The following is a 14,138-nucleotide window of genomic DNA, read 5'->3' as shown; positions in this document are numbered from 1 at the left end:
AGCCCTCTTGCAGACATAGAGTGGGCCAGCCAGCGCTGCAAATGGAAATGCACCTGTCTTATGGAGCGGAGAGCTCAAGGATGTTTTCTGTCCACGCGCAGGATTAGGACTCCTTGGACGCTGGGCCTGGCAAGAGGCACTCAAGCAGTTTTCGCATCCGCCTGTTCCATCAGGATGAAGGGTGCAAAGCTCCAGTTGGCCTCAGGAGGACAGCAGGGAGAGACGGGAGAAGAAGAAGGTAACAAATTGGTCATGGTGGCCAGCCGAGGGCAGTGCAAACTTCCCATATGGTCTAGCGGTTAGGATTCCTGGTTTTCATCCAGGCGGCCCGGGTTCGACTCCCGGTATGGGAATGGACTTAAGCTTTGAGCGAAGTGTTCCGAGCCTGTACAGAAGCGGGGTTGGTGCTTTTGCAGCGCGGCTTGGACGTCACGTACAGACAAAGTTTTAGGAGGCGCTCTGCTTCTCCCTCCCCAAGTGAGGCGTGGCCGTTGTCTCCCTTACGTAAAGCAAATGCCACGCGGAGAGACCAGAGCAAGGGGCCAGTGGCGCAATGGATAACGCGTCTGACTACGGATCAGAAGATTCTAGGTTCGACTCCTGGCTGGCTCGCACTTTTTGCTTTGTGCGTTTGGTGGTTGATAAGCACTTTAGCGCTTGTGAAGTCAGGGTGCAAAGAAAGTGTGGAACCTGTAAAGAACAGTCCTGAAATGCGGGCGTTGGCGAAAACCTGAGACAGGCAACTGACAACGGGCTGACTTTGGAGAATCTCAGCTCCTTGGTGGCCTCGTTAGCGCAGTAGGTAGCGCGTCAGTCTCATAATCTGAAGGTCGTGAGTTCGATCCTCACACGGGGCAGCGCTGTTTTTAAATACTAGTAGGGTGCCGTTCAGCTCACGCCATCTTTCCTTTTGCTGCTACGCGCCCCTTAAGCTAATCTCTAAACCACCCTGCCACCACGTGCAAATCATGAGTTCCCTGCACATCTGTTCTGATTTGGAATACGAGCCGCGGTGGCGGTAAATTCCCAGTGCCACGGAAGACTCGCGTCTTGGTAGATGGTTACGGCGCACCGTCATGGCTGCCGTTTGATGTGAAATGCCAAGTCCGCAAAGGGGAAGGGAAGAGCGTTCTGTCTGTTTGCCAAGGAAATGCCTTCTTGTCAGCAGGGAAGCATTCCACCAAGGAAGGGAGGAGGCCGGGTGTGGCTTGAGCGGTGGCGCGCCGTGATCGTATAGTGGTTAGTACTCTGCGTTGTGGCCGCAGCAACCCCGTTTCGAATCCGGGTCACGGCAGGCTCTCGCTGCGAGCGGGTAGTGCTCGCCTTCGGGACCAGCAGCCGCTCTTTTGTGCGGCTGGCAGGCCTGGCCTTCATCCAAAGCCCTCTTGCAGACATAGAGTGGGCCAGCCAGCGCTGCAAATGGAAATGCACCTGTCTTAAGGAGCGGAGAGCTCAAGGATGTTTTCTGTCCACGCGCAGGATTAGGACTCCTTGGACGCTGGGCCTGGCAAGAGGCACTCAAGCAGTTTTCGCATCCGCCTGTTCCATCAGGATGAAGGGTGCAAAGCTCCAGTTGGCCTCAGGAGGACAGCAGGGAGAGACGGGAGAAGAAGAAGGTAACAAATTGGTCATGGTGGCCAGCCGAGGGCAGTGCAAGCTTCCCATATGGTCTAGCGGTTAGGATTCCTGGTTTTCACCCAGGCGGCCCGGGTTCGACTCCCGGTATGGGAATGGACTTAAGCTTTGAGCGAAGTGTTCCGAGCCTGTACAGAAGCGGGGTTGGTGCTTTTGCAGCGCGGCTTGGACGTCACGTACAGACAAAGTTTTAGGAGGCGCTCTGCTTCTCCCTCCCCAAGTGAGGCGTGGCCGTTGTCTCCCTTACGTAAAGCAAATGCCACGCGGAGAGACCAGAGCAAGGGGCCAGTGGCGCAATGGATAACGCGTCTGACTACGGATCAGAAGATTCTAGGTTCGACTCCTGGCTGGCTCGCACTTTTTGCTTTGTGCGTTTGGTGGTTGATAAGCACTTTAGCGCTTGTGAAGTCAGGGTGCAAAGAAAGTGTGGAACCTGTAAAGAACAGTCCTGAAATGCGGGCGTTGGCGAAAACCTGAGACAGGCAACTGACAACGGGCTGACTTTGGAGAATCTCAGCTCCTTGGTGGCCTCGTAAGCGCAGTAGGTAGCGCGTCAGTCTCATAATCTGAAGGTCGTGAGTTCGATCCTCACACGGGGCAGCGCCGTTTTTAAATACTAGTAGGGTGCCGTTCAGCTCACGCCATCTTTCCTTTTGCTGCTACGCGCCCCTTAAGCTAATCTCTAAACCACCCTGCCACCACGTGCAAATCATGAGTTCCCTGCACATCTGTTCTGATTTGGAATACGAGCCGCGGTGGCGGTAAATTCCCAGTGCCACGGAAGACTCGCGTCTTGGTAGATGGTTACGGCGCACCGTCATGGCTGCCGTTTGATGTGAAATGCCAAGTCCACAAAGGGGAAGGGAAGAGCGTTCTGTCTGTTTGCCAAGGAAATGCCTTCTTGTCAGCAGGGAAGCATTCCACCAAGGAAGGGAGGAGGCCGGGTGTGGCTTGAGCGGTGGCGCGCCGTGATCGTATAGTGGTTAGTACTCTGCGTTGTGGCCGCAGCAACCCCGGTTCGAATCCGGGTCACGGCAGGCTCTCGCTGCGAGCGGGTAGTGCTCGCCTTCGGGACCAGCAGCCGCTCTTTTGTGCGGCTGGCAGGCCTGGCCTTCATCCAAAGCCCTCTTGCAGACATAGAGTGGGCCAGCCAGCGCTGCAAATGGAAATGCACCTGTCTTATGGAGCGGAGAGCTCAAGGATGTTTTCTGTCCACGCGCAGGATTAGGACTCCTTGGACGCTGGGCCTGGCAAGAGGCACTCAAGCAGTTTTCGCATCCGCCTGTTCCATCAGGATGAAGGGTGCAAAGCTCCAGTTGGCCTCAGGAGGACAGCAGGGAGAGACGGGAGAAGAAGAAGGTAACAAATTGGTCATGGTGGCCAGCCGAGGGCAGTGCAAGCTTCCCATATGGTCTAGCGGTTAGGATTCCTGGTTTTCATCCAGGTGGCCTGGGTTCGACTCCCGGTATGGGAATGGACTTAAGCTTTGAGCGAAGTGTTCCGAGCCTGTACAGAAGCTGGATTGGTGCTTTTGCAGCGCGGCTTGGACGTCACGTACAGACAAAGTTTTAGGAGGCGCTCTGCTTCTCCCTCCCCAAGTGAGGCGTGGCCGTTGTCTCCCTTACGTAAAGCAAATGCCACGCGGAGAGACCAGAGCAAGGGGCCAGTGGCGCAATGGATAACGCGTCTGACTACGGATCAGAAGATTCTAGGTTCGACTCCTGGCTGGCTCGCACTTTTTGCTTTGTGCGTTTGGTGGTTGATAAGCACTTTAGCGCTTGTGAAGTCAGGGTGCAAAGAAAGTGTGGAACCTGTAAAGAACAGTCCTGAAATGCGGGCGTTGGCGAAAACCTGAGACAGGCAACTGACAACGGGCTGACTTTGGAGAATCTCAGCTCCTTGGTGGCCTCGTAAGCGCAGTAGGTAGCGCGTCAGTCTCATAATCTGAAGGTCGTGAGTTCGATCCTCACACGGGGCAGCGCCGTTTTTAAATACTAGTAGGGTGCCGTTCAGCTCACGCCATCTTTCCTTTTGCTGCTACGCGCCCCTTAAGCTAATCTCTAAACCACCCTGCCACCACGTGCAAATCATGAGTTCCCTGCACATCTGTTCTGATTTGGAATACGAGCCGCGGTGGCGGTAAATTCCCAGTGCCACGGAAGACTCGCGTCTTGGTAGATGGTTACGGCGCACCGTCATGGCTGCCGTTTGATGTGAAATGCCAAGTCCACAAAGGGGAAGGGAAGAGCGTTCTGTCTGTTTGCCAAGGAAATGCCTTCTTGTCAGCAGGGAAGCATTCCACCAAGGAAGGGAGGAGGCCGGGTGTGGCTTGAGCGGTGGCGCGCCGTGATCGTATAGTGGTTAGTACTCTGCGTTGTGGCCGCAGCAACCCCGGTTCGAATCCGGGTCACGGCAGGCTCTCGCTGCGAGCGGGTAGTGCTCGCCTTCGGGACCAGCAGCCGCTCTTTTGTGCGGCTGGCAGGCCTGGCCTTCATCCAAAGCCCTCTTGCAGACATAGAGTGGGCCAGCCAGCGCTGCAAATGGAAATGCACCTGTCTTATGGAGCGGAGAGCTCAAGGATGTTTTCTGTCCACGCGCAGGATTAGGACTCCTTGGACGCTGGGCCTGGCAAGAGGCACTCAAGCAGTTTTCGCATCCGCCTGTTCCATCAGGATGAAGGGTGCAAAGCTCCAGTTGGCCTCAGGAGGACAGCAGGGAGAGACGGGAGAAGAAGAAGGTAACAAATTGGTCATGGTGGCCAGCCGAGGGCAGTGCAAGCTTCCCATATGGTCTAGCGGTTAGGATTCCTGGTTTTCATCCAGGTGGCCTGGGTTCGACTCCCGGTATGGGAATGGACTTAAGCTTTGAGCGAAGTGTTCCGAGCCTGTACAGAAGCTGGATTGGTGCTTTTGCAGCGCGGCTTGGACGTCACGTACAGACAAAGTTTTAGGAGGCGCTCTGCTTCTCCCTCCCCAAGTGAGGCGTGGCCGTTGTCTCCCTTACGTAAAGCAAATGCCACGCGGAGAGACCAGAGCAAGGGGCCAGTGGCGCAATGGATAACGCGTCTGACTACGGATCAGAAGATTCTAGGTTCGACTCCTGGCTGGCTCGCACTTTTTGCTTTGTGCGTTTGGTGGTTGATAAGCACTTTAGCGCTTGTGAAGTCAGGGTGCAAAGAAAGTGTGGAACCTGTAAAGAACAGTCCTGAAATGCGGGCGTTGGCGAAAACCTGAGACAGGCAACTGACAACGGGCTGACTTTGGAGAATCTCAGCTCCTTGGTGGCCTCGTTAGCGCAGTAGGTAGCGCGTCAGTCTCATAATCTGAAGGTCGTGAGTTCGATCCTCACACGGGGCAGCGCCGTTTTTAAATACTAGTAGGGTGCCGTTCAGCTCACGCCATCTTTCCTTTTGCTGCTACGCGCCCCTTAAGCTAATCTCTAAACCACCCTGCCACCACGTGCAAATCATGAGTTCCCTGCACATCTGTTCTGATTTGGAATACGAGCCGCGGTGGCGGTAAATTCCCAGTGCCACGGAAGACTCGCGTCTTGGTAGATGGTTACGGCGCACCGTCATGGCTGCCGTTTGATGTGAAATGCCAAGTCCACAAAGGGGAAGGGAAGAGCGTTCTGTCTGTTTGCCAAGGAAATGCCTTCTTGTCAGCAGGGAAGCATTCCACCAAGGAAGGGAGGAGGCCGGGTGCGGCTTGAGCGGTGGCGCGCCGTGATCGTATAGTGGTTAGTACTCTGCGTTGTGGCCGCAGCAACCCCGGTTCGAATCCGGGTCACGGCAGGCTCTCGCTGCGAGCGGCTAGTGCTCGCCTTCGGGACCAGCAGCCGCTCTTTTGTGCGGCTGGCAGGCCTGGTCTTCATCCAAAGCCCTCTTGCAGACATAGAGTGGGCCAGCCAGCGCTGCAAATGGAAATGCACCTGTCTTATGGAGCGGAGAGCTCAAGGATGTTTTCTGTCCACGCGCAGGATTAGGACTCCTTGGACGCTGGGCCTGGCAAGAGGCACTCAAGCAGTTTTCGCATCCGCCTGTTCCATCAGGATGAAGGGTGCAAAGCTCCAGTTGGCCTCAGGAGGACAGCAGGGAGAGACGGGAGAAGAAGAAGGTAACAAATTGGTCATGGTGGCCAGCCGAGGGCAGTGCAAGCTTCCCATATGGTCTAGCGGTTAGGATTCCTGGTTTTCACCCAGGCGGCCCGGGTTCGACTCCTGGTATGGGAATGGACTTAAGCTTTGAGCGAAGTGTTCCGAGCCTGTACAGAAGCGGGGTTGGTGCTTTTGCAGCGCGGCTTGGACGTCACGTACAGACAAAGTTTTAGGAGGCGCTCTGCTTCTCCCTCCCCAAGTGAGGCGTGGCCGTTGTCTCCCTTACGTAAAGCAAATGCCACGCGGAGAGACCTGAGCAAGGGGCCAGTGGCGCAATGGATAACGTGTCTGACTACGGATCAGAAGATTCTAGGTTCGACTCCTGGCTGGCTCGCACTTTTTGCTTTGTGCGTTTGGTGGTTGATAAGTACTTTAGCGCTTGTGAAGTCAGGGTGCAAAGAAAGTGTGGAACCTGTAAAGAACAGTCCTGAAATGCGGGCGTCGGCGAAAACCTGAGACAGGCAACTGACAACGGGCTGACTTTGGAGAATCTCAGCTCCTTGGTGGCCTCGTTAGCGCAGTAGGTAGCGCGTCAGTCTCATAATCTGAAGGTCGTGAGTTCGATCCTCACACGGGGCAGCGCCGTTTTTAAATACTAGTAGGGTGCCGTTCAGCTCACGCCATCTTTCCTTTTGCTGCTACGCGCCCCTTAAGCTAATCTCTAAACCACCCTGCCACCACGTGCAAATCATGAGTTCCCTGCACATCTGTTCTGATTTGGAATACGAGCCGCGGTGGCGGTAAATTCCCAGTGCCACGGAAGACTCGCGTCTTGGTAGATGGTTACGGCGCACCGTCATGGCTGCCGTTTGATGTGAAATGCCAAGTCCACAAAGGGGAAGGGAAGAGCGTTCTGTCTGTTTGCCAAGGAAATGCCTTCTTGTCAGCAGGGAAGCATTCCACCAAGGAAGGGAGGAGGCCGGGTGTGGCTTGAGCGGTGGCGCGCCGTGATCGTATAGTGGTTAGTACTCTACGTTGTGGCCGCAGCAACCCCGGTTCGAATCCGGGTCACGGCAGGCTCTCGCTGCGAGCGGGTAGTGCTCGCCTTCGGGACCAGCAGCCGCTCTTTTGTGCGGCTGGCAGGCCTGGCCTTCATCCAAAGCCCTCTTGCAGACATAGAGTGGGCCAGCCAGCGCTGCAAATGGAAATGCACCTGTCTTATGGAGCGGAGAGCTCAAGGATGTTTTCTGTCCACGCGCAGGATTAGGACTCCTTGGACGCTGGGCCTGGCAAGAGGCACTCAAGCAGTTTTCGCATCCGCCTGTTCCATCAGGATGAAGGGTGCAAAGCTCCAGTTGGCCTCAGGAGGACAGCAGGGAGAGACGGGAGAAGAAGAAGGTAACAAATTGGTCATGGTGGCCAGCCGAGGGCAGTGCAAGCTTCCCATATGGTCTAGCGGTTAGGATTCCTGGTTTTCACCCAGGGGGCCCGGGTTCGACTCCTGGTATGGGAATGGACTTAAGCTTTGAGCGAAGTGTTCCGAGCCTGTACAGAAGCGGGGTTGGTGCTTTTGCAGCGCGGCTTGGACGTCACGTAAAGACAAAGTTTTAGGAGGCGCTCTGCTTCTCCCTCCCCAAGTGAGGCGTGGCCGTTGTCTCCCTTACGTAAAGCAAATGCCACGCGGAGAGACCAGAGCAAGGGGCCAGTGGCGCAATGGATAACGCGTCTGACTACGGATCAGAAGATTCTAGGTTCGACTCCTGGCTGGCTCGCACTTTTTGCTTTGTGCGTTTGGTGGTTGATAAGCACTTTAGCGCTTGTGAAGTCAGGGTGCAAAGAAAGTGTGGAACCTGTAAAGAACAGTCCTGAAATGCGGGCGTTGGCGAAAACCTGAGACAGGCAACTGACAACGGGCTGACTTTGGAGAATCTCAGCTCCTTGGTGGCCTCGTTAGCGCAGTAGGTAGCGCGTCAGTCTCATAATCTGAAGGTCGTGAGTTCGATCCTCACACGGGGCAGCGCCGTTTTTAAATACTAGTAGGGTGCCGTTCAGCTCACGCCATCTTTCCTTTTGCTGCTACGCGCCCCTTAAGCTAATCTCTAAACCACCCTGCCACCACGTGCAAATCATGAGTTCCCTGCACATCTGTTCTGATTTGGAATACGAGCCGCGGTGGCGGTAAATTCCCAGTGCCACGGAAGACTCGCGTCTTGGTAGATGGTTACGGCGCACCGTCATGGCTGCCGTTTGATGTGAAATGCCAAGTCCACAAAGGGGAAGGGAAGAGCGTTCTGTCTGTTTGCCAAGGAAATGCCTTCTTGTCAGCAGGGAAGCATTCCACCAAGGAAGGGAGGAGACCGGGTGCGGCTTGAGCGGTGGCGCGCCGTGATCGTATAGTGGTTAGTACTCTGCGTTGTGGCCGCAGCAACCCCGGTTCGAATCCGGGTCACGGCAGGCTCTCGCTGCGAGCGGGTAGTGCTCGCCTTCGGGACCAGCAGCCGCTCTTTTGTGCGGCTGGCAGGCCTGGCCTTCATCCAAAGCCCTCTTGCAGACATAGAGTGGGCCAGCCAGCGCTGCAAATGGAAATGCACCTGTCTTATGGAGCGGAGAGCTCAAGGATGTTTTCTGTCCACGCGCAGGATTAGGACTCCTTGGACGCTGGGCCTGGCAAGAGGCACTCAAGCAGTTTTCGCATCCGCCTGTTCCATCAGGATGAAGGGTGCAAAGCTCCAGTTGGCCTCAGGAGGACAGCAGGGAGAGACGGGAGAAGAAGAAGGTAACAAATTGGTCATGGTGGCCAGCCGAGGGCAGTGCAAGCTTCCCATATGGTCTAGCGGTTAGGATTCCTGGTTTTCACCCAGGGGGCCCGGGTTCGACTCCTGGTATGGGAATGGACTTAAGCTTTGAGCGAAGTGTTCCGAGCCTGTACAGAAGCGGGGTTGGTGCTTTTGCAGCGCGGCTTGGACGTCACGTACAGACAAAGTTTTAGGAGGCGCTCTGCTTCTCCCTCCCCAAGTGAGGCGTAGCCTTTGTCTCCCTTACGTAAAGCAAATGCCACGCGGAGAGACCAGAGCAAGGGGCCAGTGGCGCAATGGATAACGCGTCTGACTACGGATCAGAAGATTCTAGGTTCGACTCCTGGCTGGCTCGCACTTTTTGCTTTGTGCGTTTGGTGGTTGATAAGCACTTTAGCGCTTGTGAAGTCAGGGTGCAAAGAAAGTGTGGAACCTGTAAAGAACAGTCCTGAAATGCGGGCGTTGGCGAAAACCTGAGACAGGCAACTGACAACGGGCTGACTTTGGAGAATCTCAGCTCCTTGGTGGCCTCGTTAGCGCAGTAGGTAGCGCGTCAGTCTCATAATCTGAAGGTCGTGAGTTCGATCCTCACACGGGGCAGCGCCGTTTTTAAATACTAGTAGGGTGCCGTTCAGCTCACGCCATCTTTCCTTTTGCTGCTACGCGCCCCTTAAGCTAATCTCTAAACCACCCTGCCACCACGTGCAAATCATGAGTTCCCTGCACATCTGTTCTGATTTGGAATACGAGCCGCGGTGGCGGTAAATTCCCAGTGCCACGGAAGACTCGCGTCTTGGTAGATGGTTACGGCGCACCGTCATGGCTGCCGTTTGATGTGAAATGCCAAGTCCACAAAGGGGAAGGGAAGAGCGTTCTGTCTGTTTGCCAAGGAAATGCCTTCTTGTCAGCAGGGAAGCATTCCACCAAGGAAGGGAGGAGGCCGGGTGCGGCTTGAGCGGTGGCGCGCCGTGATCGTATAGTGGTTAGTACTCTGCGTTGTGGCCGCAGCAACCCCGGTTCAAATCCGGGTCACGGCAGGCTTTCTTTGCGAGCGGGTAGTGCTCGCCTTCGGGACCAGCAGCCGCTCTTTTGTGCGGCTGGCAGGCCTGGCCTTCATCCAAAGCCCTCTTGCAGACATAGAGTGGGCCAGCCAGCGCTGCAAATGGAAATGCACCTGTCTTATGGAGCGGAGAGCTCAAGGATGTTTTCTGTCCACGCGCAGGATTAGGACTCCTTGGACGCTGGGCCTGGCAAGAGGCACTCAAGCAGTTTTCGCATCCGCCTGTTCCATCAGGATGAAGGGTGCAAAGCTCCAGTTGGCCTCAGGAGGACAGCAGGGAGAGACGGGAGAAGAAGAAGGTAACAAATTGGTCATGGTAGCCAGCCAAGGGCAGTGCAAGCTTCCCATATGGTCTAGCGGTTAGGATTTCTGGTTTTCACCCAGGTGGCCCGGGTTCGACTCCCGGTATGGGAATGGACTTAAGCTTTGAGCGAAGTGTTTCGAGTCTGTACAGAAGCGGGGTGGGTGCTTTTGCAGTGCGGCTTGGACGTCGCGTACAGACAAAGTTTTAGGAGGCGCTCTGCTTCTCCCTCCCCAAGTGAGGCGTGGCCGTTGTCTCCCTTACGTAAAGCAAATGCCACGCGGAGAGACCAGAGCAAGGGGCCAGTGGCGCAATGTATCCGTCTGACTACGGATCAGAAGATTCTAGGTTCGACTCCTGGCTGGCTCGCACTTTTTGCTTTGTGCGTTTGGTGGTTGATAAGCACTTTAGCGCTTGTGAAGTCAGGGTGCAAAGAAAGTGTGGAACCTGTAAAGAACAGTCCTGAAATGCGGGCGTTGGCGAAAACCTGAGACAGGCAACTGACAACGGGCTGACTTTGGAGAATCTCAGCTCCTTGGTGGCCTCGTTAGCGCAGTAGGTAGCGCGTCAGTCTCATAATCTGAAGGTCGTGAGTTCGATCCTCACACGGGGCAGCGCCGTTTTTAAATACTAGTAGGGTGCCGTTCAGCTCACGCCATCTTTCCTTTTGCTGCTACGCGCCCCTTAAGCTAATCTCTAAACCACCCTGCCACCACGTGCAAATCATGAGTTCCCTGCACATCTGTTCTGATTTGGAATACGAGCCGCGGTGGCGGTAAATTCCCAGTGCCACGGAAGACTCGCGTCTTGGTAGATGGTTACGGCGCACCGTCATGGCTGCCGTTTGATGTGAAATGCCAAGTCCACAAAGGGGAAGGGAAGAGCGTTCTGTCTGTTTGCCAAGGAAATGCCTTCTTGTCAGCAGGGAAGCATTCCACCAAGGAAGGGAGGAGGCCAGGTGCGGCTTGAGCGGTGGCGCGCCGTGATCGTATAGTGGTTAGTACTCTGCGTTGTGGCCGCAGCAACCCCGGTTCGAATCCGGGTCACGGCAGGCTCTCACTGCGAGCGGGTAGTGCTCGCCTTCGGGACCAGCAGCCGCTCTTTTGTGCGGCTGGCAGGCCTGGCCTTCATCCAAAGCCCTCTTGCAGACATAGAGTGGGCCAGCCAGCGCTGCAAATGGAAATGCACCTGTCTTATGGAGCGGAGAGCTCAAGGATGTTTTCTGTCCACGCGCAGGATTAGGACTCCTTGGACGCTGGGCCTGGCAAGAGGCAATCAAGCAGTTTTCGCATCCGCCTGTTCCATCAGGATGAAGGGTGCAAAGCTCCAGTTGGCCTCAGGAGGACAGCAGGGAGAGACGGGAGAAGAAGAAGGTAACAAATTGGTCATGGTGGCCAGCCGAGGGAAGTGCAAGCTTCCCATATGGTCTAGCGGTTAGGATTCCTGGTTTTCACCCAGGCGGCCTGGGTTCGACTCCCGGTATGGGAATGGACTTAAGCTTTGAGCGAAGTGTTCCGAGCCTGTACAGAAGCTGGATTGGTGCTTTTGCAGCGCGGCTTGGACGTCACGTACAGACAAAGTTTTAGGAGGCGCTCTGCTTCTCCCTCCCCAAGTGAGGCGTGGCCGTTGTCTCCCTTACGTAAAGCAAATGCCACGCGGAGAGACCAGAGCAAGGGGCCAGTGGCGCAATGGATAACGCGTCTGACTACGGATCAGAAGATTCTAGGTTCGACTCCTGGCTGGCTCGCACTTTTTGCTTTGTGCGTTTGGTGGTTGATAAGCACTTTAGCGCTTGTGAAGTCAGGGTGCAAAGAAAGTGTGGAACCTGTAAAGAACAGTCCTGAAATGCGGGCGTTGGCGAAAACCTGAGACAGGCAACTGACAACGGGCTGACTTTGGAGAATCTCAGCTCCTTGGTGGCCTCGTTAGCGCAGTAGGTAGCGCGTCAGTCTCATAATCTGAAGGTCGTGAGTTCGATCCTCACACGGGGCAGCGCCGTTTTTAAATACTAGTAGGGTGCCGTTCAGCTCACGCCATCTTTCCTTTTGCTGCTACGCGCCCCTTAAGCTAATCTCTAAACCACCCTGCCACCACGTGCAAATCATGAGTTCCCTGCACATCTGTTCTGATTTGGAATACGAGCCGCGGTGGCGGTAAATTCCCAGTGCCACGGAAGACTCGCGTCTTGGTAGATGGTTACGGCGCACCGTCATGGCTGCCGTTTGATGTGAAATGCCAAGTCCACAAAGGGGAAGGGAAGAGCGTTCTGTCTGTTTGCCAAGGAAATGCCTTCTTGTCAGCAGGGAAGCATTCCACCAAGGAAGGGAGGAGACCGGGTGCGGCTTGAGCGGTGGCGCGCCGTGATCGTATAGTGGTTAGTACTCTGCGTTGTGGCCGCAGCAACCCCGGTTCGAATCCGGGTCACGGCAGGCTCTCGCTGCGAGCGGGTAGTGCTCGCCTTCGGGACCAGCAGCCGCTCTTTTGTGCGGCTGGCAGGCCTGGCCTTCATCCAAAGCCCTCTTGCAGACATAGAGTGGGCCAGCCAGCGCTGCAAATGGAAATGCACCTGTCTTATGGAGCGGAGAGCTCAAGGATGTTTTCTGTCCACGCGCAGGATTAGGACTCCTTGGACGCTGGGCCTGGCAAGAGGCACTCAAGCAGTTTTCGCATCCGCCTGTTCCATCAGGATGAAGGGTGCAAAGCTCCAGTTGGCCTCAGGAGGACAGCAGGGAGAGACGGGAGAAGAAGAAGGTAACAAATTGGTCATGGTGGCCAGCCGAGGGCAGTGCAAGCTTCCCATATGGTCTAGCGGTTAGGATTCCTGGTTTTCACCCAGGGGGCCCGGGTTCGACTCCTGGTATGGGAATGGACTTAAGCTTTGAGCGAAGTGTTCCGAGCCTGTACAGAAGCGGGGTTGGTGCTTTTGCAGCGCGGCTTGGACGTCACGTACAGACAAAGTTTTAGGAGGCGCTCTGCTTCTCCCTCCCCAAGTGAGGCGTAGCCTTTGTCTCCCTTACGTAAAGCAAATGCCACGCGGAGAGACCAGAGCAAGGGGCCAGTGGCGCAATGGATAACGCGTCTGACTACGGATCAGAAGATTCTAGGTTCGACTCCTGGCTGGCTCGCACTTTTTGCTTTGTGCGTTTGGTGGTTGATAAGCACTTTAGCGCTTGTGAAGTCAGGGTGCAAAGAAAGTGTGGAACCTGTAAAGAACAGTCCTGAAATGCGGGCGTTGGCGAAAACCTGAGACAGGCAACTGACAACGGGCTGACTTTGGAGAATCTCAGCTCCTTGGTGGCCTCGTTAGCGCAGTAGGTAGCGCGTCAGTCTCATAATCTGAAGGTCGTGAGTTCGATCCTCACACGGGGCAGCGCCGTTTTTAAATACTAGTAGGGTGCCGTTCAGCTCACGCCATCTTTCCTTTTGCTGCTACGCGCCCCTTAAGCTAATCTCTAAACCACCCTGCCACCACGTGCAAATCATGAGTTCCCTGCACATCTGTTCTGATTTGGAATACGAGCCGCGGTGGCGGTAAATTCCCAGTGCCACGGAAGACTCGCGTCTTGGTAGATGGTTACGGCGCACCGTCATGGCTGCCGTTTGATGTGAAATGCCAAGTCCACAAAGGGGAAGGGAAGAGCGTTCTGTCTGTTTGCCAAGGAAATGCCTTCTTGTCAGCAGGGAAGCATTCCACCAAGGAAGGGAGGAGGCCGGGTGCGGCTTGAGCGGTGGCGCGCCGTGATCGTATAGTGGTTAGTACTCTGCGTTGTGGCCGCAGCAACCCCGGTTCAAATCCGGGTCACGGCAGGCTTTCTTTGCGAGCGGGTAGTGCTCGCCTTCGGGACCAGCAGCCGCTCTTTTGTGCGGCTGGCAGGCCTGGCCTTCATCCAAAGCCCTCTTGCAGACATAGAGTGGGCCAGCCAGCGCTGCAAATGGAAATGCACCTGTCTTATGGAGCGGAGAGCTCAAGGATGTTTTCTGTCCACGCGCAGGATTAGGACTCCTTGGACGCTGGGCCTGGCAAGAGGCACTCAAGCAGTTTTCGCATCCGCCTGTTCCATCAGGATGAAGGGTGCAAAGCTCCAGTTGGCCTCAGGAGGACAGCAGGGAGAGACGGGAGAAGAAGAAGGTAACAAATTGGTCATGGTAGCCAGCCAAGGGCAGTGCAAGCTTCCCATATGGTCTAGCGGTTAGGATTTCTGGTTTTCACCCAGGTGGCCCGGGTTCGACTCCCGGTATGGGAATGGACTTA

At 55.5% G+C, this 14,138-nt stretch overlaps 38 non-coding genes across 38 annotated transcripts; all 38 read left to right on the top strand.

The window, feature by feature from the left end:
* Positions 1-281: 281 nt before the first annotated feature.
* Positions 282-353, top strand: trnae-uuc (transfer RNA glutamic acid (anticodon UUC)). Its single transcript has one exon. It is a non-coding gene; the product is annotated as a tRNA-Glu (tRNA).
* Positions 354-539: 186 nt separating this feature from the next.
* trnar-acg (transfer RNA arginine (anticodon ACG)) lies at positions 540-612 on the top strand. The gene has a single exon. It is a non-coding gene; the product is annotated as a tRNA-Arg (tRNA).
* Positions 613-784: 172 nt separating this feature from the next.
* Positions 785-857, top strand: trnam-cau (transfer RNA methionine (anticodon CAU)). The gene has a single exon. It is a non-coding gene; the product is annotated as a tRNA-Met (tRNA).
* Positions 858-1,659: 802 nt separating this feature from the next.
* trnae-uuc (transfer RNA glutamic acid (anticodon UUC)) lies at positions 1,660-1,731 on the top strand. Its single transcript has one exon. It is a non-coding gene; the product is annotated as a tRNA-Glu (tRNA).
* Positions 1,732-1,917: 186 nt separating this feature from the next.
* trnar-acg (transfer RNA arginine (anticodon ACG)) lies at positions 1,918-1,990 on the top strand. The gene has a single exon. It is a non-coding gene; the product is annotated as a tRNA-Arg (tRNA).
* Positions 1,991-2,162: 172 nt separating this feature from the next.
* trnam-cau (transfer RNA methionine (anticodon CAU)) lies at positions 2,163-2,235 on the top strand. The gene has a single exon. It is a non-coding gene; the product is annotated as a tRNA-Met (tRNA).
* A 365-nt stretch (positions 2,236-2,600) lies between these two features.
* On the top strand, positions 2,601-2,672 carry trnah-gug (transfer RNA histidin (anticodon GUG)). The gene has a single exon. It is a non-coding gene; the product is annotated as a tRNA-His (tRNA).
* A 365-nt stretch (positions 2,673-3,037) lies between these two features.
* trnae-uuc (transfer RNA glutamic acid (anticodon UUC)) lies at positions 3,038-3,109 on the top strand. The gene has a single exon. It is a non-coding gene; the product is annotated as a tRNA-Glu (tRNA).
* A 186-nt stretch (positions 3,110-3,295) lies between these two features.
* On the top strand, positions 3,296-3,368 carry trnar-acg (transfer RNA arginine (anticodon ACG)). The gene has a single exon. It is a non-coding gene; the product is annotated as a tRNA-Arg (tRNA).
* Positions 3,369-3,540: 172 nt separating this feature from the next.
* trnam-cau (transfer RNA methionine (anticodon CAU)) lies at positions 3,541-3,613 on the top strand. The gene has a single exon. It is a non-coding gene; the product is annotated as a tRNA-Met (tRNA).
* A 365-nt stretch (positions 3,614-3,978) lies between these two features.
* Positions 3,979-4,050, top strand: trnah-gug (transfer RNA histidin (anticodon GUG)). Its single transcript has one exon. It is a non-coding gene; the product is annotated as a tRNA-His (tRNA).
* A 365-nt stretch (positions 4,051-4,415) lies between these two features.
* trnae-uuc (transfer RNA glutamic acid (anticodon UUC)) lies at positions 4,416-4,487 on the top strand. The gene has a single exon. It is a non-coding gene; the product is annotated as a tRNA-Glu (tRNA).
* A 186-nt stretch (positions 4,488-4,673) lies between these two features.
* Positions 4,674-4,746, top strand: trnar-acg (transfer RNA arginine (anticodon ACG)). Its single transcript has one exon. It is a non-coding gene; the product is annotated as a tRNA-Arg (tRNA).
* Positions 4,747-4,918: 172 nt separating this feature from the next.
* trnam-cau (transfer RNA methionine (anticodon CAU)) lies at positions 4,919-4,991 on the top strand. The gene has a single exon. It is a non-coding gene; the product is annotated as a tRNA-Met (tRNA).
* A 365-nt stretch (positions 4,992-5,356) lies between these two features.
* On the top strand, positions 5,357-5,428 carry trnah-gug (transfer RNA histidin (anticodon GUG)). Its single transcript has one exon. It is a non-coding gene; the product is annotated as a tRNA-His (tRNA).
* A 365-nt stretch (positions 5,429-5,793) lies between these two features.
* On the top strand, positions 5,794-5,865 carry trnae-uuc (transfer RNA glutamic acid (anticodon UUC)). Its single transcript has one exon. It is a non-coding gene; the product is annotated as a tRNA-Glu (tRNA).
* A 186-nt stretch (positions 5,866-6,051) lies between these two features.
* Positions 6,052-6,124, top strand: trnar-acg (transfer RNA arginine (anticodon ACG)). Its single transcript has one exon. It is a non-coding gene; the product is annotated as a tRNA-Arg (tRNA).
* Positions 6,125-6,296: 172 nt separating this feature from the next.
* trnam-cau (transfer RNA methionine (anticodon CAU)) lies at positions 6,297-6,369 on the top strand. Its single transcript has one exon. It is a non-coding gene; the product is annotated as a tRNA-Met (tRNA).
* An 802-nt stretch (positions 6,370-7,171) lies between these two features.
* Positions 7,172-7,243, top strand: trnae-uuc (transfer RNA glutamic acid (anticodon UUC)). The gene has a single exon. It is a non-coding gene; the product is annotated as a tRNA-Glu (tRNA).
* A 186-nt stretch (positions 7,244-7,429) lies between these two features.
* trnar-acg (transfer RNA arginine (anticodon ACG)) lies at positions 7,430-7,502 on the top strand. The gene has a single exon. It is a non-coding gene; the product is annotated as a tRNA-Arg (tRNA).
* Positions 7,503-7,674: 172 nt separating this feature from the next.
* trnam-cau (transfer RNA methionine (anticodon CAU)) lies at positions 7,675-7,747 on the top strand. Its single transcript has one exon. It is a non-coding gene; the product is annotated as a tRNA-Met (tRNA).
* Positions 7,748-8,112: 365 nt separating this feature from the next.
* Positions 8,113-8,184, top strand: trnah-gug (transfer RNA histidin (anticodon GUG)). Its single transcript has one exon. It is a non-coding gene; the product is annotated as a tRNA-His (tRNA).
* Positions 8,185-8,549: 365 nt separating this feature from the next.
* trnae-uuc (transfer RNA glutamic acid (anticodon UUC)) lies at positions 8,550-8,621 on the top strand. The gene has a single exon. It is a non-coding gene; the product is annotated as a tRNA-Glu (tRNA).
* Positions 8,622-8,807: 186 nt separating this feature from the next.
* Positions 8,808-8,880, top strand: trnar-acg (transfer RNA arginine (anticodon ACG)). The gene has a single exon. It is a non-coding gene; the product is annotated as a tRNA-Arg (tRNA).
* Positions 8,881-9,052: 172 nt separating this feature from the next.
* trnam-cau (transfer RNA methionine (anticodon CAU)) lies at positions 9,053-9,125 on the top strand. Its single transcript has one exon. It is a non-coding gene; the product is annotated as a tRNA-Met (tRNA).
* Positions 9,126-9,490: 365 nt separating this feature from the next.
* On the top strand, positions 9,491-9,562 carry trnah-gug (transfer RNA histidin (anticodon GUG)). Its single transcript has one exon. It is a non-coding gene; the product is annotated as a tRNA-His (tRNA).
* A 365-nt stretch (positions 9,563-9,927) lies between these two features.
* Positions 9,928-9,999, top strand: trnae-uuc (transfer RNA glutamic acid (anticodon UUC)). The gene has a single exon. It is a non-coding gene; the product is annotated as a tRNA-Glu (tRNA).
* A 428-nt stretch (positions 10,000-10,427) lies between these two features.
* On the top strand, positions 10,428-10,500 carry trnam-cau (transfer RNA methionine (anticodon CAU)). Its single transcript has one exon. It is a non-coding gene; the product is annotated as a tRNA-Met (tRNA).
* A 365-nt stretch (positions 10,501-10,865) lies between these two features.
* trnah-gug (transfer RNA histidin (anticodon GUG)) lies at positions 10,866-10,937 on the top strand. The gene has a single exon. It is a non-coding gene; the product is annotated as a tRNA-His (tRNA).
* Positions 10,938-11,302: 365 nt separating this feature from the next.
* On the top strand, positions 11,303-11,374 carry trnae-uuc (transfer RNA glutamic acid (anticodon UUC)). The gene has a single exon. It is a non-coding gene; the product is annotated as a tRNA-Glu (tRNA).
* A 186-nt stretch (positions 11,375-11,560) lies between these two features.
* Positions 11,561-11,633, top strand: trnar-acg (transfer RNA arginine (anticodon ACG)). The gene has a single exon. It is a non-coding gene; the product is annotated as a tRNA-Arg (tRNA).
* A 172-nt stretch (positions 11,634-11,805) lies between these two features.
* Positions 11,806-11,878, top strand: trnam-cau (transfer RNA methionine (anticodon CAU)). The gene has a single exon. It is a non-coding gene; the product is annotated as a tRNA-Met (tRNA).
* A 365-nt stretch (positions 11,879-12,243) lies between these two features.
* Positions 12,244-12,315, top strand: trnah-gug (transfer RNA histidin (anticodon GUG)). Its single transcript has one exon. It is a non-coding gene; the product is annotated as a tRNA-His (tRNA).
* A 365-nt stretch (positions 12,316-12,680) lies between these two features.
* trnae-uuc (transfer RNA glutamic acid (anticodon UUC)) lies at positions 12,681-12,752 on the top strand. Its single transcript has one exon. It is a non-coding gene; the product is annotated as a tRNA-Glu (tRNA).
* Positions 12,753-12,938: 186 nt separating this feature from the next.
* trnar-acg (transfer RNA arginine (anticodon ACG)) lies at positions 12,939-13,011 on the top strand. Its single transcript has one exon. It is a non-coding gene; the product is annotated as a tRNA-Arg (tRNA).
* Positions 13,012-13,183: 172 nt separating this feature from the next.
* Positions 13,184-13,256, top strand: trnam-cau (transfer RNA methionine (anticodon CAU)). The gene has a single exon. It is a non-coding gene; the product is annotated as a tRNA-Met (tRNA).
* A 365-nt stretch (positions 13,257-13,621) lies between these two features.
* trnah-gug (transfer RNA histidin (anticodon GUG)) lies at positions 13,622-13,693 on the top strand. Its single transcript has one exon. It is a non-coding gene; the product is annotated as a tRNA-His (tRNA).
* Positions 13,694-14,058: 365 nt separating this feature from the next.
* trnae-uuc (transfer RNA glutamic acid (anticodon UUC)) lies at positions 14,059-14,130 on the top strand. Its single transcript has one exon. It is a non-coding gene; the product is annotated as a tRNA-Glu (tRNA).
* The last annotated feature ends 8 nt before the right edge of the window (positions 14,131-14,138 follow it).

Source organism: Hoplias malabaricus, chromosome 7 (assembly GCF_029633855.1).
Source record: "Hoplias malabaricus isolate fHopMal1 chromosome 7, fHopMal1.hap1, whole genome shotgun sequence".
Lineage (NCBI taxonomy): Eukaryota > Metazoa > Chordata > Actinopteri > Characiformes > Erythrinidae > Hoplias > Hoplias malabaricus.
The sequence above is the reverse complement of the archived record's forward strand: the minus strand, read 5'-3'. Positions and strand labels throughout refer to the sequence as shown.